At 41.1% G+C, this 19144-nt stretch overlaps 1 protein-coding gene across 1 annotated transcript in view; it reads right to left on the bottom strand.

Annotated features, from left to right (window-relative positions):
• Stxbp6 (syntaxin binding protein 6 (amisyn)) overlaps window positions 1–19144 on the bottom strand; it is a gene marked incomplete in the record, with an annotated part of 261684 nt that overhangs the window by 241928 nt on the left and 612 nt on the right.

Here is a 19144-nt window from a genome sequence, read left to right as displayed (position 1 = left end):
AGGATAGTATCAAATGGCAATGGGAAAGAGAAGTTGGGTAAAAGGGATAAAGCAGGCCAATAGGCTGGAGAAGCAAAGGTGAACAGTTGCAGTCCCCAGAGTCCAGTCTCCCATGCCTGTCTGATCCCAGCACCTGGAACAACACCCTGCTCTACAGAAGAGGGAAAAGAAGGGTGTAAGGCAGCTGAATGAGCATCGGGAGCCAAAATATTCATCTACTCTCTGACAGAGATTGGCCACTTCCCTCAACTTCTTACTTGGCCCCTTTCACAGCAAGTCCTGCGGACTCTAATAACTTGCCCTTTTGAGTTGGTGACAATATTGCCAAATTAATTTTAAAAGCACAAGCTTGAGAACAGGACCTTATTCTCTCAAGTGTCAATCCTGACAGGCAGCACAGAAAGCAAAAAGCATGCTGTGCTGGACAAGGGGACATGTGTCCCCTGTCTTAAACAGACAGTTTTTAAAGGAAAACAATTAGATTGTAGACCACATTATACACAGCATCAATGTCTACCTAAACACCATAGCATGATAAAGACAGTCTTTCAGTACGTTATCCCTCTTCTTGGGCATTTAAAATTGTGCTTTCTGAAATTGCTATTTTGTTTATATCACAAAATCTACTGTTTTTGAGCAGGAAAAAAGTCTTATATTTTAATGAACCCCTTTGTGTTTCCTTCCTGTCACTCTTCCATCTTTCCAACTACCTCTGTTTGGAGGAGGAAACTGCGGGTGGCTATACAGTTCTACATATCAGTAGTAAGTTTAGAACTCTGGATTGCAACTTTTCGATGCATAAGCCCATTATAGTTTTCTAGAACTTTAGAACATTTCTAAGACTCTTCATTTTAAAATCTAACTTTCAGCTTACGGTCATTTTCTCTGAGACATGTTTTCTTGCTTTATAGTAACTGAAACTTTAATCGGTTCAGTACAGTAGGAGAACTAGGCAATGGCTTTCTCTTGTTTTAAAATTAATGTAAAGATTTATGGCTCTATAAGTAATATTTATTGAACATGGCAGTAGTATTTGTGTGTATGAGCACATAATGTTGAAGTGGCCCCATATTTTATGTCTAATGTGGATGAATTTCCAACAGGAGGAGATTGAATTTTTGTAAAAACACACTGTCCTATCTGTATCATCTTTATCCTTATGAAAGGTAGGTCCTTGAACTTGTGATTTTTCACTCTGACTTTGTGTAATAAATCTGGATGTGTCAAATTAATTGTCATATAAAGTGTCAGGAAATTCTCATAACACTTAATTTAAGTCCCTTTAATTAGATATAAAGAGCATGTTATATAGCCACAGAATTTTCTTCTTTCATGTAAAGAGGAAGTGGGAGCCAGTGAATCAGATGCAGACAGACCACAGCAATTCAGGGACAAATTCCTCATCTCAATTAAAAACTAAAAGCTTTTTAAAAGCAAAGAAAATAAAGGTAGAGGAGAATAAATCTGCTTCAACCATCTTAGCCCAAGAGTCAACTCTTTTTTTTTCAAATGTCAATTTATGAAATAAAAATGATTGAGTGATACAAAAGGTTTTTGAAAGTTGTCTATACGTACTTGCCAAGAAATTTTTCACTTCATTCTCTATATCTTAATGTCTAGGACAAACAAAGATATTTTGGCATGTCCTGTTGTTTATTTTTATTTTATTTTATTTATTTTTTGGCTTTTTGAGACATGCAGTTCACGCTGGCTGTGAGCTCACTTTGTAGCCCAGGCTGGTCTCGAACTCCCAACAATCCTTCTGCCTCAGCCTCCCAAGTGCTGGGATTACAGGAGTGCGCCACCATGCCCGGCTGGCATGTACTGTTATTTCCTATCATCTCTTGTTATTTTAACAGAGTAATGCATGTATAAGTGGCATGCCAGGACAACAGACCAGCACAGCAGAGTGGAAATATCACAGGGTCACCTAGGATACTGAGGAAGAATCTAGGAAATGAAAGCTTCCAACAAAATATGGACAGTGGTATCACTGACCTGACAAGAAAGCAGAGTGCAGAAAAGACAGTGTGAATACAGTGGTAAAAAAACAAAAAGAAATACACTATTTTTCTAGAATATGTGAAGTGATGGAGATATGACAGAGATGGGGAAAAAAGAGGCTTGAAATATAAACACTAATAAGACAATAAAGTCAAACAAGACGAAAACAGACCAAACACAGGTAAATTATCTGGAACAAGGTCCCCAGCTGTTTCACAGGGAGACAGGGCCACTGGAGCCAAGCTCTCAGTGACAGTGGCCACAGTGGCATCACCTTCTTCCTAATCTTAAAAAAGCTGGTGGGGTGCCCCATCACTGCACAACTCTCCACCCTGAGGGTCAAGAGTAAGAAATCATTTGTCCTCAGTATATTCCAGCCTTGGGGCTGGGACCTGCCTTGAGCACCTCAGGTCCAAAAATCTGAAACAGTCTTACTACAAAAAAGAAAGGAGATCTAACCTATCTTTTACTCTTCTCTCCCTTCTTCATAACTACATCAACCAAAACTGACTGACTCATGATTTTATAGATTAATAAATGATAAAGAATATTTATAGATATAAAATAATAATATCTACTAAACTTGGGCAAAGAAAGAAGGAAAGAAAGAAAGAAAGATAGTTTACCTATCATGAGCACTCACCCAAGAGAGATACCTTGTCTTCCAAGAGTCAAGTGTCCTCATGGGGCCTAAATCCTCCAAGCCACATTGCCCACTTGTAGTGGGAGGAGTACAGGGGAAAGACACACAGACTGGCTGACTCCTCCAATTAACCTAACACCCTTCACACTCCACAAGGTCATCAAATGTAACCCAAGCGCCACCTCATAAGATTAGTACAATTAGGCCCATCTTACAGATGGAGAAGGTTAGTATGAAAAAGGTTGAATCTAGCATGTAATGGAAAAATATACATTGCAAGAAATGAAAGATGCAACAGGGTGGGAATGCTTCCTGAAACTGAAAGCACATCTCTATATGGCTAAATGTCTCTGGGGTTACTCCAGCTATGGTATGTCTCTCCTCTCCACCCATCCTGATTGACATACTAACCACTGTTTCTCACCAAGCACACATGACATCTTCCTATAGAAATCCTTTCTATAGAACCCATTTAATAAAATTCAAACATATTTAAATACAACATATTTAGCCGGGCATGGTGGTGCATGCCTGTAATCCTAGCACTCAGGAGGCTGAGGCAGGAGGATCATTGTGAGTTTTGAGACCAGCCTGGGCTACAAAGTGAGCTCAAGCCTAGTCTGAACTGAATAGCGAGACCCTGTCTCAAAAAAAAGGATGAAAAAAACCCCAAAAAACAAAAAACAAAATAAAAACATTAATTACACATTTAATAAAAGTTAACTAAGTACTGACATTGACACCTTAAGGATTTACATTTAAATTAGAAAAAGAGGGCTGGGGATATAGCTCAGCGGCATAAGCACCTGCCTGGCGAGTGCAAGGTCCTGAGTTCGATCCCGGGTACTATAAGGAAAAAAAAATTTTTGTATTGGGGCTGGGGATTTAGCTCAGTGGCACAGTGCCTGCCTGGCAGGGGCAAGATTGTGAGTTTGATTCCTGGTACCAGAAAAAAACTACCCCCAAAAAATAAATAAATAAATAAATAAATTAGAAATAGATCCTGCCATCAAACAGCTTATAGCATACTTGGGGGAGACATGACAATGTCCATAGAGTGGCACCACCATCAGGCAATCGTGGAAGTCAGAAACCAAGGAGCTATGTATGGTGCCTCCCTCCTTCTCGTCCCATACTTCCCCCCTATCACCACATCCAGTCATATCACCTCTTCTTATTTCTCTATGAAGCCACTCAGTTCTCTCCATTGTTCCTCATCTTTCACATCTCAGTCACCATCACTTCCTTAGCAAAGCCACCCCAGCTTCCCTTAGTAGGCCAAATTCCCTCAAACTTCTACCCTCATGGGCCCCTAGAGCAGTGGTTATCTGAGATTTTATGCAATTACTTTTATGAACAGATTTTTACTGTACAAAGAAGTTTGTCTTATTTTTCTCACTATGGAAATCAGTCACTTACACGAGGTGCTTCTGCCCAATGAACAAAAAGACAAAGTTTAATACAAACAAAATTTAAAAGGTACCCTAGAAAAGACACAGATAAATGTCCCAGGAGGATTTTAAACCGGAGCTCTTGCCTTTTACAGGAATGCTTTCATGTACTCTTTTGGAGTCTCTTCACCCCAAGATAGCACTGAGACATGGTACCTATCAAGGAATGAGAAAAAGACTATAACCTGTTTCTTCTTGAAATCTGCTACAGTTAATTAATTTCCCCGTCCCTCACCTAAGCTGAGAATATTTAAAATGCAGAAGTTGCTTGTATTGATATACTTCCTATTAATGTGTGTCTGGTCCTCCCTTTTTTATATGTAATTCCTCAGAACCAACTCATTTCCTGACCACACACTCCAATTGCTCACTGCACCTGCACGGCACAATACTGTGGTCAGGAGTCATACGGATGCACTGCAGACCCTAGGGCTAGGGGACAACCTCTCTGAGCTTTGGTTTCTGATTCAATAATGAGGCTAATGACAGCACATAAGAGAATTGAAAAAAAATACATGTCATGTCCTTAGCATAGCTCCCAGAACACTAAATATGCGCATTTATTATCAGTAATATAATTAATATCACACTGAGGAATGCTCAGGTATTGACTCAAGTGAGCTCTTTATTCCCAAACCAAGAAGCCTATTAAAAAGCTTCTTAGAAAACTTCTCAGAAAAGAGAACTGCAGAGTTGTACCTGTAATCTGTGCCTGTGAGGCAACACAGCCAGTCTGCAGGGAGACAGTGTTTACTGCACCTGTGCAGAGCCGACAGAGGGGCCAGACCTACGTCCTAGTCACAGTCCAGGAACTAGTGATTTGTTACACCCACTCAAAACATACGGATGTGGGCAGTTCTTTACTATTCCTATCACAATATATATCTTGTGTTAATTCACTGCACCATAAAATTCAAAATACAAAGCACTATTTACACATCTCTTTCTTTTGGCAGGAGGTGAGCAATAAGTTGCAATGTGTACCAGCCCAGGGCAAATGTGATGTGTGCAACCTATACAGGTGCATAGGATAACAAGATCTGACAGGAAAACTGGCTTAGACAGGGACACCAGGTATTCATATCACTGCGACACCTACTCTTTAGCTCCTTAGGAGCACTGGGTTTTTCACACCTGCTCTGGAATCCTCTACAGGAATTCAATGTGGTATAAAAACAAACATCTTACCAAGAGAAGTTTGCATAAAATTGTCAATAGATTTTTTTTTCTCCTCAGATGGCTCACATTATCCAAGGAAAAGTACATGAAAATATTTGAAATAAAAATTTAATCTGTACAGGAAATATGGATACCTGGTCACCCACAACCCAGTACTCTGCCATGAAAGCCAGGACTGTCTAGGACTAAAGGTGTGAAAACAAAGGAACTACCCAGTGGAGAAACCATCACACTGGGGTCTCAAGACATGTCCAGAAGCGTCGTAGTTCACACTGTGAGCTGGAAAAGCAGTTTACAGATCTGCTTTCTATGTACTCAGTGTTGAGACAACAGTCCCAGTGAAAAGGGCCAGCTTTTTGGAGTCCATGATCCAGGAAGAGGGAAAGTTCTCCTCTGGAATAGTCAAACATATTCGGTTGTTAGAGGCAGCTGAATGATCCCAAGGTCTGTGTTTGTCTGAAAGTAACATGCCTAGAGTTTTTTTGGGGGCCTAATTTTTGAAAGTCTTCCCTATATACTAAAGACAATAATCCACTGTTTCTCCAGGAAGAGTAATGAGCTCTTTTCTCTTAAGGTAAGCAGTGAGGGAACATTAAAGGACTCAGCAATACTCTGCCTCTATGGTCAGACTTTATACAAATTCTACCCAGGAAAAGACTCTTTTCTTCACAAAAATACAATTTTAAACAGTGAGACTATTCATTGACATGATCTAAAGTATCATCTGTGTGGTTGTTCGTCAGTCAGGAAGAAAAAGGGGCAAATAGAGCAAGATTCACAGGTCAGCTGATGAGTGCTGGCAGGACACTGAAAAGCCCTGAAGAGCACCCACAAACAAGGTCCTGGGAGTTACGTCTGGGGAGAACACGTGTGACCTGAAGCAAGACACAGGCCGCCAAGGACTCTCCTTCTCATGGACTGCTAGCCAACAGAAGCCTCATGCGTCCCCAGGGTTCTGTAAAAGGATAGGGTAGAATACAGATGTCACCCATTAGTACATGATTTGGGGGATGCAACAGAGTTTGTGATTTCTCTGACACTTGTCAGAGGAGGGACAGTGTTATAGTTTGGGTCCAAAGGCTTGTGTGTTGAGGCTTGGACCCCAGATGATGGTGTCACTGGGAGGTGGAAGATACTTTAGGAGGTGGTGCTAGTGAGAGGAAGCAGATTACTGGGGACCTGCTCTTGAAGGGGATATGGGAAACCCAGCGTCATGTTCTCTCTTTCATCCCGATCTCCATGAGGTGAGCATCTTTGGTCTCTCACCACTCCCCACCGTGACATCCTGCTTTACCACAGATCCAACCCAACAGGTTCAAGTGACTGTGGCCTAAAACTTTGGAAACTGTGAGGGAGAATAAATCTTTCCTCCTTTTAAGCTGTTTGTTGCAGGTGCTGTGTCACAGCAGAGGAAAGCTGACTAAGACAGGGAGGAGAGGAAAAAGGAAAAGGTAGACAACTGGATGTAACTCCTAAATCATATTTCCCTTGTCTTTCTAAACATCTGGCTTTTCATACATAAAACAAGAATACTCAAAACAGTCAGTGCTTCATAGGTAACTGCGCAGACTAAAGAGACCATGAAATGTTACCTTCTTCTGCCCTGCAATGTCTTTTGTTTTCACCAAAGAAAGCAAGTTCCAGCTCCATACCTTTTACTGGCAAGTCTTATAATGTTTCTTTCCCCCTCTCATTCACGGGGCTTTGAGAGGTGCTATTTCCCTATGTCATGTATATGCTTACAGGTCATTTTGAAACCAACTAATAATATTCAAAATAATGTGTACTCAAAGCAACTTCAAAGCTGAATTTGGTAGTGCATGCCCATAATCCCAATTACTGGGGAGAATGAGGTAAGATCTACAAGTTAGAGACCAACCTGAGAAATTTAGTAAGACCCCTATCTCAAAGTAAAATTAAAAGGGTTCAACAGTAGAGAGCTTACCTACACTGTGTTTAATATCAGTACTAAGAAAAAGCAATTCCAATAATTAAATGAATTTTTTTCAGTTATCCTTTTGCTACCTTCTAGAGTGACTTCTATAAAAGACACACTCGTCTATAGGTTAAATGATTTTAGGATTGCAAATGGTCTCATAATTTTACCATTGTGTAGGTCACACACTCAAGCTCAAACTCTTCAGGAAGTTTCCTTGCTAAAGAGTTTTATGATTCTACAAACTACCCCCGATTATATCCTCTCCCAAAACACTAAAGGACAAAAACAAGCATCAGTGACAGCTAATCCCCATGACTATAGAGTTCAATGCTTTTCACAAATGTGCCATGGAACTCTCATTTTAAAAAAAGGTAATACCAAAATAAAAATAAAAATAAAGAAGCAGAAAGCAAAACACACATAATTGAAAAGAAAGCAAAAGATCTAAATAGGAACTTTACAAGATATTTCCAACATCCATGTGCAAAGGAGCAAAAACTTCACATAGTGATAGAGAAATGTAAATTAAAACCATAATAATAGTACCATATTCAAACATCAGAATGACTAAAATTAAAATGGCTTATCATACTAATGTAGAGCAATGGAAATTTGATTCACACTCAATGAGAGTATAAATGATGACGCTGGAAAACTGTTTGGCTGTACCTACTAAAGCTGAATATACGAACATCTCAGGACTCAGCAGTTGTACATACACATACATGACCAGAAATGCAAAACTATATTTACCAAGGGATATATGCATGAATGTTTACAGCAGCATCATTCTCCTGGAATGAGAAACAACTCCAATATCTACCCACAGGAACTGTAGTGTCTTCATACAAGGACTGTTACAGGACAACAAAGATGGATAAACAACTGCTGTATACACCATTTAGATGACTCTCACAAACAAAACCAAGGGACAGAAGTCAGACATTCAAACTCACAGTAACAGACAGTAGAACAGTGGCTAGAAAGAGCTTTGGGAGGGAAGATACAGGAAATGTTGGCCAAATGATGTAAAATTTCAGTCAAGGAGGAGAAATAAGTATAGGAGATGTATTGTACAATGCAGTGCTGCTAACAACAATGTACTGCATACTTTAAAACTGGTAGAAAGTAGATTTTAAGTGTACTCACTACAAACACATATGAGGTAATACATATGCTAATTGATTTAGTCATTCTATAATATATACATACATCAAAACATATTGTCCACAATAAATATATGCTATTTTTATTTGCCAATTAAAAATAAACACAAAATTGGAAAGTCAGACATGAAAGAATACAAAAAGATGAGTTCACTGACATAAATGTTCAAAATTAGAAAAAGTGGCCTGTAATTTGAGAAGCCAGTACAGTGACCTCTATAGACAAGGAAGTGATTACAAGGTACAAAGGGAGGTTTTGGGAGGCTAGTGTTGCTTTCTTGCTCCACCTGTTTTAAGTTTAGATAGGTGGATTTACTGTATGGAAGATCATTGTACTATACTGACATGTTTGTACTTATTCTGTTTGTATGTGATACTTCAATGAAAAGAAAATTTTTTTTAAAAAACGAACTCATCTAGTTGCCTCTTCCTGAGCAGCGAAAATGGGTACATTACTTAAACTGTCAACTAGAATACATAGCAATCAGGCCCAGCACAAACAGCAGGAAACATCATGCTCTGATCCATGGGACTGCACCCAACTCTTCTCACTTGTACCCTCGATTCACTGGGAGTTTGATACATCTACAAAAAATGCCAGAGTGATTATTAGAGTCAAAAGAGGTCCTATGAGATTATTTTGTACACCACAAAACGGTATCTCAACACTTGTTATTTTGATATCAATATAAACCACAGCAGACAGAGGTCAAGAACAGAGAGATCCTCAAGAAACAGAGAAATTTGAGGAGTTCTAGGGGTTACTTTTGAGAGTTTTGAGGACCAGTAGCATAGGTTCTTTGTGAAATTTCATTTCAACTTAAACAGAAAGTTATTTTTCACTTTTATAGCAATATCACCAGAGCCACTCTACAATCAGCTTTTCTATCATAAGGGGCGAGCTTTTCCGTTCCCATGCGGAAATGAGGCACTCTTCATTTTGGAGGTACCAAATTTCGTTTACTCTTAGCTTCTCTCTCTTTCTGTCTTCAGCTTTCTTGTCTCCATGAAAATTCCAGTGTCTTAGTGTATGTTTTATAAACGTGTTATGTTTCCCTCTGGGCCCCAGGTTAAGAATTAGGCCTTATCCAGGCAAGATGGTACTTGGAATACCAGGTTTGGCTCTGCATAAACTCAGGGTTCCTCCAGCCTTGATCTACAAAACTAGCCCTTCTCATTTCCTGGAAGTCTGACAGAAGAAGAATCCAAGGCCTGCTCTAGACTCAGTGAATCAGAATCTGCATCTTAACAGGAAACCCAGCTGATTCATATGTACATACAGGTTTAAGATGCCCTGAATTAGATCATATAGCTGGCTACCTGATACACTCTGGGGCCTAGGGCTAGAAGTCACAGTCTTGCCCAAGCAATGGGGCTTATGCTAAATAGCACTGTGAGAGCAGTTTCCCCTCAAACCTGGGCCCATATGAATGAGTCATGATCCTGTACTTGTTACTTTATATTCCAAACTCAAGTCACTTTTCTGAAACTTACGCATGTAGGGGTCAAGGGAGGTAGAGAGAAGATGGAAAGACATAGCTGGTCTCATTTCTTTGCGACTCTCAGGAAAAGTAGGGATGGTTATACTTGAGAGTTGACTTAGGAAGAACAAGGGCGTCTACACAGACTGCTACATGGTACCAGCATGGGCCTTAGCTAAGTCATTTACCCTTTTCTACCTCAGTCTGCAACTGTCATGAGAATAAGTAATAGTATCCACTTCTGAGAGCTGGTTGTGAGCAGTAAGGAAATCAATAGCTGTAGTGCTAAAAGCCATGACCTATGTTAGTATACCATGTACACACAAATGTTAAAGAATAAAAGTATATACTGACAGAAAGATTAATAGTACACATAGTAAAGAACAAAAGCAGCTGTAAAGCTCAATTTATTTTTATTGATTCTTTACTCTGTCCCAGATGTGCAGTTTGTATTCCTGAGGACTGGAGGGAAGAACAGAAGGACACTAACTTTGAAGGAGTTCACAGGTACTGTTCTAAAGGAGGGATCTGAATTTAGAATTCCTTGTTTCATTTTCAAACTCCAACTATTACAGAGATCAGTGTGTGGTTGGCAATGTCAGAAAAGAATTCAAAAGTCTCATTTCTCATTTTCCAATAAATAAAATTGGCAGAAATGTCCACATTCTTAGTTTTGAATTCTTTATATAAGTACCAACCAACATTCTATCTTCAAGGTAGAGGGGTTTTGTTGTTGTTGATGATATATCGGCATACAGATTTAATTTTAAAAGGACTTACTTTAGGAATGCCCAGTTTTATACCCTTGGCTCCTTCTCAGTAATGAGACACCTTTCTAGCTATTGAATGACAGGGTAGATTAAATTCTTCAAGAATAATATTAACTTTGCAGTGGCTAGGCACTGCTGACTTTCACCTTAGGCTACGTGAAGCAACATATTCCTAAGCAGTCTAAAACCAAAGACATATCACTAATACATATCCTGTCCCATGATGGCGGGCTACCAATACTTGTGGAAGAATACTAGATTGAAACACACATAATTACCTGCCTCAGAAATCAGGTGATTCCCTCCTCAAAGGACACCTACACTTCCCCTTCATAAAGGACAGTAAAGGGCCTGCCAGTGGGGCCTACTGTATTAGGCTTCAACTCAAACATCTATCTTTGATTATCTGAAATTGGTGCAATATCAGTTCAAATGCTCAGTTCTACTGCTGTAACAGTGAGAACAATCTGTTTTTCAAAACCAGCAGAGAGACCTTAAAAGCATAAACCTGACAATTCTTGAAAGAGTCCAACAGACCACAGAAGAGGAGCTCACAGGGTAGATTTAGCAACCTTTGGAAAGCAATGAATTTCAAACTTTTGTGGTTTTATTAGTTTAAGTCTTAAAAACTATCATGTATTATGCCCCAAAAGAAAGTAAAATGGACTGTCAAGGTAACTGAAATGTAAACACAATCTCTGATTTCCTCCCACTTCAAATGATAAAGGAGACAGGAGCAGGAATGCTAACAAGCTACCAACTCACCTTGTGTAACCCTATCAGGACATGATTACCTAACCCAGTACTACAAAGTGATAGTGCATCCTTAAAGAACCGTAATACTCTCATGCCACCCCACGGGGCAGGCCAGCCAGCCAGAAGGGATTATTACTAGTCCCAAGTAGCCACAGAGGAGGTTGGGGCTCCTAAGGGTAAGTAGCACAGGCTCCAGGTAGGGGATTCACCATCCATGCCAAGTTTCAGTTTCCAGTTCTTCCTCTGCAGTTGCTCCCCATTAGCCTAGTTCAGTTGAACCTTCTCAGAGTTAATAGACTCATGGAAAGTAAACTAATGAAATCCCCAGATTTTCTGCAGTCAACAGTGAAGCAAATATTTGCAACCTCAACCCCCAGAAACTTTTGCTGGAGGTGCTAATGAAGCCCAGAGGCTCACACTTTAGGTCGCTTTATTTCTTCTAGCCATTTAAAAGATAAAGGTCAGTAAGAGAGGGCAGAAGTCTGCTACACAAGGATGGGCAGATACCACCACGCTGAGGAACCACAGTACCAACTGAGCAGTTGAGGGATGGCTTTCTGCTCAAAAGAAGACCACTCCATAAAAGCTGACTGCAGACGCCAAACTTCAACTAAAAATGCTCCAGACTCAGCTATGTAAGACTGCTACAGAGACTTCAAAACTATAGTAACTGCAAAGCTGCTCTAGGACTTTTCCCTAGACCTCTTCCCATACCAACTGCACCCAAACAAATTAAAACCTCTTCCCCTTGCTGTTTGTCCACGTTTTTTTTCCCCCCTTATCCCTCATGTATGTTTGCCAGGATGGAAGGGAGAAAGCAGTACTATTCCAGGCATATTTCTATGAAGTCAGTCTTACTCTGATCTTACCGAAAAATGTGGTCCAAATGTCAATGAACTTGCCAAGGTCACACAACAAATTAATGGTAAGGCCATGTTTCAAGTTCTACTCTCCCCCTTTCTAAAGCCGTCATCTCTGTGCTGCATCAGCTTCTACTTAACGTGGGATGCATGGGGAGGCAGCATCTGCATCCACGGAAGTGCACCGGAACTGCAGAATCTCAGGACCTATCCCGGCCTACTGAGTGGGACTCAACATTCTAACAAGAGCTCAACTCTCACTGTATACAAGTCTGGGAAGCGCTACTACACTACACTGTTAAAGAAAGGAGGAGGACTGAGTGAATCCTGTTTGAATACCGTCAGAGGTTTTAAAATGGGGAGGAGGGCAGTCTTGACAGAGTTCTACAAACAAATTAGTACATGACCCTAACACGTGTACTACAGTCAAAACTTGAAGAGAAGAGAAGCACAAGCTGCCCAGTCAGCATGCCCTCTGGTGGTTCATAAAAAGGAAGCCTAAATATGGAATTAGTTTCCAGAGGGAAATCCAAAAACATACAGATCTGAAGATCACAAGGCATCTGCCATGAAAACTATTTCACTGACTCAGGAGCAAAACAGAACAAAACCCTTCAAATTTAGAGAAAAGATTTTTAGATGAGACAGCAACAGGAGAATCCTAGCTTACCAAAGAAAAACAAGGAGAAAGGAATAACCCAGATATGTTTTCCGGGAGCAGAAACTGACACTGTATTGCTAAAGTGCTCTTGCAACGTTTTTGTTCCCTTAAATTTGCCCTAGCCATGATAAACATCTTCTTGTATACTTTTTATGGAGCTGTAACTCATACGCCATGAATGTACCCTTTTAAAGTGTACAACTCAATACTTTTTAGTGTATTCACAGGGTTGTGCAATGATGACTGTGTAATTCCAGAACATTTTTATCATCCTGAGAAGCATCATATCCATAAACAGTCACTTCCCATTTCTCCCTCCTCCTCACGCCTGGCAATCACTAATCTTCTCCCATCACCATGGATATTCATGTTGTGGACATTTCATAATAGAATCATGTATTGTGTGTCCTGACTTCCTTCACACAGCATGTTTGCCAGGTTCATTCATGCTGTAGTATGAATCAAAACTTTTTTTTATATGGCTAAATGGTTTTCCACATACTGTTTATTCCTTAGTTGATGGACATCTGGATTGTTTCCATCCTTTAGCATTTGAAACTAATGCTACTATGAATATTAATTTATAAGTGTTAACATGAACGTGTTGTCAGTTCTCTTGGGTATATACCTAGGAGCAAAATTGGTCTTTCAAATGTTTAACATTGTGAGGAATTTCCAAACTGTTTGCCAAAGTGGCTGCGCATTTTACATTCCCATTAGCAACACAGTATAATAGGATTCCAATTTCTCCTATATCTTTTTGATCACAGCCATCCTAGTGGATGGGAAATGGTATCACATTGTAGGTTTGATTTGCATTTTCCTGATGACTAACCATGTTAAGCACATTTTCACATACTTCTTCAAAGAAATATCTATGCAAATTCTTTGCCTGCTCTTAAGCTGGGTTACTCGTCTTTTTATTGTTGAGTTGTGACAGTTCTTTCTTGCTATTTTGTGAAACCCCAGTCAAGTGTCCTCTTCCTGGAAAGCTCTTTCCCCATTATCCAATGTTCTTCAACTGAGCTTATATTTTAATGCACCTCTCTGTACCTGAAGCCACTCACATCTACTGTCTTATGGGCCAGGAACATTTCTTCTCTCCCTTTCTGGCTACCATCTACCTGTTTGCGTTTCCACCCACTTATCCACAATTCACGTTCCATTCATCACTAGAAGTCATCTGCTCCTTTAGTGAATTTACAGACTCAAGAAAGAGCAATCTACCGCCAGCATCCCTAAGTCTCACACTGTGCTAGGCACTACCTTGTCCTACATGTTCTGAAAATTATCTATATGCAAGCATACCTACAAGTCTTTACACTGTTGCTCCATCATATTACCAACCTAAAATGTTCCTTCTCGTAGAAAAACATGACCTCACCATTTACATTATCATTATCATTTGCATCTCATGCAAACTTTCTTAGCAAACATTCCTTAAAAGGTTTCTTTTTAAAATAAAAACACAGGGGCTGGGGATTTAGCTCAGCAGCAAAGCACCTGCCTCGCAAGCACAAGGTTGTGAGTTCGATTCCCAGTACCGGAGAAAAACCGAAAAAAAAAAATTATATATATATATAAAATAAAAAAACAGTAACCACTTGTAGAATTCATTAATAAATTAAAATCCAGGGGCTGGGGATTTAGCTCAGTGGCAAAAGCGCCTGCCTGGCAAGTGCAAGGTCGTGAGTTTGGTTCCTGGTACCGGAGAAAAACCAAAAAACAAAAAAAAAAAAAAAAAAAATTAAAATCCATAAAATCTTCCTTTATGTGCCATTTATATACTAGGTTAAACCACTTTACCCTTAGCCAGTATTAAACAATATGCTAGAATTCTTGGAATGTGCTAGTTCAGCAATGATGTCCTAAAAGATAGAAATAAAAGCTTTAAAGTATTCTGTGTTCTGGGAAACAAACATTAACTTGAATAAATATAAGTAGCATTTTGTTGCATGTGGTACTTCACAGAGTCTTTGATGTAATGATAGGCATGTTGAGAATCTCTATAAGAAGGAAAAATAATGGGCAGTGCTTCCTAAATTGATTTGCCCTTTACAAGAGAACACCTATTAACATCCACCCCAACAGCATTCTTCCAACATACTCTGGGAACTGCTGAGCTAATTCAATTGCTGCTCAAATCTATCAGCTGAACAGCACTGGGTAGAAACCATATTTTCTCCTGGGTTGAAGAAATAAATTTGCTTTGTTTTAAGATACCATCAATTTGGTAAATGCTCTTAACATGGTAGGGAAAAAAAAAAAACTGTACATTAAATGTGTTCATAATGTTTAAGAGCCATCTGGGTTTCTGAAATTAGAAAATGCTAAAACAAGAAAAAAATGGTTCTTAAAATTGAACTACTACAGTAGTAGCCAGGGTGTTTGTTTAAAAGTACCCTCCAGGAAAGTTTCAGTCTGGTTCCAGAAATGGGCCTTGACTCTCTGTGACCCAGGAATGAGAGTCCTGACATCCAAAGAGAAATGAAGTATCCTAATGTAATGATTGTCTCACTACAGATTTATTAAAGGGAGCAAAGATATCAGAGGGTCATTGCTAAGAAAACCAAACAACAGTGATAAGGAAAACTTCTTTGCTTACACGGGAAAAATCCCCATGGCAGAAAATAGAGGAACACCCAAAATATACACAGCAAATTATGGGAAGGGATTTTAAAACAGAAATGTTCCCTACTTATGTTAAGTGGGAAAAAAGCTTTTAAACAAGCTACCAAATCCAAAGAATTACAGCCCAAAGGCTCTCCTTTTCCAAGCACTGATTACTGCCAGGAAGGCAGGTTTGGGCCTTGGATTTTATCTACTAAAACATGAAGTGGTGCACTTGAGCTTTTGAATAGATTTCTGATTTACTGATAGGTTTCTCTAGTGCTAATCATTTTAACACTAAAACAAAGCACAAATGGAAAGCTGAGATAAAGCATGATGGTCTGTTAAGATTCCATTAGGCATAGCAACATAAGAACTAGTTAAAGTGCTGAATGACCTTTTTCAGACACCTTGTATATTTGGGTGCTACCTGACATTAATTTTATTTCTTCCGGGCTGAGGATTCAGCTCAGCGGCACAGCACTTGCCTGGCAAGTGCGAGGCTGTGAATTCGACTCCTGGTACTGGGAAAAAAAAAAAAAAAAAAAAAATTTATGTCTTCCTTAGGATGTTATCTTAGGCACCCTCCCAACTCAAGCAGGTTTCTGAAGTCTCTAATGCAAAGAAGTTAAAGTTCAAGGCCACAATCTAGGTTACAGCAAGTCACGGAAAACTCTAAGCATGGTTTGGAAGACAAGGAAAAGTTTGGGTTGAGTTCAAATAATGCTTAATCATAAGATAACTCATCCATGGCTCTCCCCTGACACTACCCAGCTGCCCGCAGAAGCTGCTTTTCCTCCAGTTTGGAGAGTAAGACAGGGTCTCGGCCACTGCCAATGCTACCATCCTCCAGAAGGCATGGAAGGTCATCATGAGACAACCTGTCACGTGGTGTACACTACACTCCTCAGAAGCCATGGGTAAAGCTGTCCATTCAGAGAAGACACCACTGGGAATATTTTTCAAAGTTGTTCCTAAGTGATCTTACCTGTCCTATGGTTCAAGCTGTCAGAACCATACACAACCTCTGCTGCACAAGGGTCTGAGAAAATCAAGAAAGGAAAAGGTAGGTTTTGGATCTAGACAGATGATAGACAGATAACAGATAGACAGATAGACAGACAGACAGATAGACAGACAGACAGATGGAATGAAAAGAAGAACCTATCTTTTTGCAAAATTCATTTATTTGAAGAGTAATCAGAATCATTAAAACTGGACAACAGTAAGTGGAACAGGTGTTGAAACATAAAATGCTTTAAGTGAGTACTTCTAAGAAGCCCTGTCTCTATATAGGAAGGGCTAAAATGACGGCATTTCAGAACAAACCTCACTGCTTTCTCTCATCATAGTAGTAATTTGGTGGGCATGATCTCTAGACTAGCAGCCTTAGAATCATCTAAAATTAGTTAGAAATGTAAATTGCTGGTCTTTCTTTCTAGACCTGGACAATCACAGTCTCTGGAAGGAGAGCCTAACAATCTGTGGTTTAACAAGCCCTCCCAGGAGATTTGATGCTCAAGTTGAGAATCACTGCCCAAGGGTCAAGGAAGATACACTCTTGGGGTGACTCAGTAGCCTAATTAAATCCTTATTGACAGTGACAGAAAATTTCTCCTATCCCTGCCTCTGACTGGCACTGACTTTTAATCTCAAAGACCAATTTTGCCAGTGAGGGTGCTGAGTCCTTAGTTGAAGGACACCATGAGAAGTCCAGTCAGAGTTCCATCCCAGGGCTTGCTGACTTCCTCATCAACCTTGGATCTCTAACCAAGATATTGCTGACATGGTAATGCTGGAGCCTGGGACTGTTAATGTTGATAAGACAGTGAGGGTGGTCTTCCCATCTACACCACACTGGCTCCCTCAGAGAGATATGAGAACTTAAATTCCAACTCTTCAAATCAAATCAAAAGGGAACTGGATTAGAGGAAAGGTGGGAGGAGAGGGCAGTAAATAGGCACTTTCAAAGAGCTGAGTCAGTAAACTTTCCAGTACTTAGCTGGGAAAAGACTCAGGTGCTTTGTTATAATTAAGAATTGGTTAATTCCAAAAAAATGAGTGAAAAGCATAGAGATAATCACTAAGGCATGAATGGTGCTTTAAAGTTTTCTTAGCACTTTTCATTTCTGTTATCTTATCCAAGGCTCACAACAACCCTGTAATGGAGAGGGATAAGGTCATGATTAGCTCCATTTGACAGAAGAGAAAACTGATGTTGTAAGTGCCTAGCAATTTGTCTATCAGCTCTGTCAATCAGCTGTAAAGCTGAAACCTGACCCTTTAGATCTGTCTGCCTCTGGCACCTGTGAAGTGTATCCACATTACCTGATTCCTGTATCTAGGAATCTGTCCCAAAGTGGCTAGACCCTAGAGAAAAAACGAAGAGGAAAAACATTCCGCAGCAATGGTGGGCTCCTAAAACGGGGCACTTGAGCAGTGTGTAGGTGCTCCTTTAAGAACTTAACGCACAAACCCAACAGCCAAGGTGTTCGGCCAAAAAAGGGCAAAAGAGAGACAGAAAGGCATATTTCTAGCCTGCATAATCATTTCTGGACAGATTTCCACTAGCAGCCTCCGAGGCAAACAGTGGCTCCCGGCCTGGGCTGACACTCCTCCACCCAACCCTACCCCACTCCCGCCCCACCCCCACCCCCGGGTTTTGACAGCGCAGCTCTGACTCGTGCGCAGGCAAAAACCCAAAACTCAAAACAAGAAGTGAAAAAAGTGGAGCCCGGAGAAACCGTAGGCATCTTCCACACCCTCGCAGTCAGCGCAATGCCAGTTCAGAGCCCGGGGGCGGCCCAGAATGCTAACGTACGACTACAGGGGATGGGAGAGAAAGTGTCTTGGGGGCCCGCTGGCACTATTCTTTCTCACCCAGTCTCTGTGGGAAAAATAACAGAAAGGAGAGAGGACTCGTCATTAAGTCCTGGGCCAGAATCAAAGGCAGACACACCTCACGCATGCTGATTTAAACTCTTCACCTGACCCTCTGGGTCCTGACCTGTGCGACCGTGAGCGGGGCGGGGTGTTATCAACCTGAGAAAGGTAGCAGGAAGAGTCGGGCGCCCACCTACTCCAGCCGCGCGGCCCCACCTCGTGTGTGCGGCTCCATTCTGAGCGCACCGCAGCAGCGGATTAGGAGCCGGCGCCCTTGACCGCGTCTGAGGTTGGGGAGGGGGCATCGCCCAGTGCTAAACGTCCCAGGGGCAGGGAGCTGTGCCCGCCGAGAAGCCCGCCTCAGTTTTAGTTGCAATGATTTCCCTAGAAGATGTCAGGATTCACGAAGAAAAGGGAAGACTCAGTGATTTCAGCAGGGGGTGGACGAGCTCAGCCGAGGGGAGCAGCGACCCAGTGAGGTCCCCGCACGGGAAGCCTCCAAGAGGCACCTCCCGGGCCGTACCACCATAGAGGCAGTGCCCGGAGAAGGGCTCCATCCTCAACTTTCTCTGAGGAAACTGCTCCGCTGGTCTGAGGTCCGCCCAATCTTGCCCGCACCCCGGGTCCCAGGTTTGGACAGAACCACGAGCCGAGACCCCGCCGGCGCGCACAGAGCAGCCGCGCCGCGGCTCCAGCCCCGCTCCCGCCAACTGGGAGGCACCGCTCCGGGCGCTGCCGCTC

The sequence above is a fragment of the Chinchilla lanigera genome, unplaced genomic scaffold (genome assembly GCF_000276665.1).
Source record: "Chinchilla lanigera isolate Chin_1 unplaced genomic scaffold, ChiLan1.0 scaffold00008, whole genome shotgun sequence".
NCBI lineage: Eukaryota > Metazoa > Chordata > Mammalia > Rodentia > Chinchillidae > Chinchilla > Chinchilla lanigera.
This window is presented reverse-complemented; position numbering and strand designations above follow the sequence as displayed.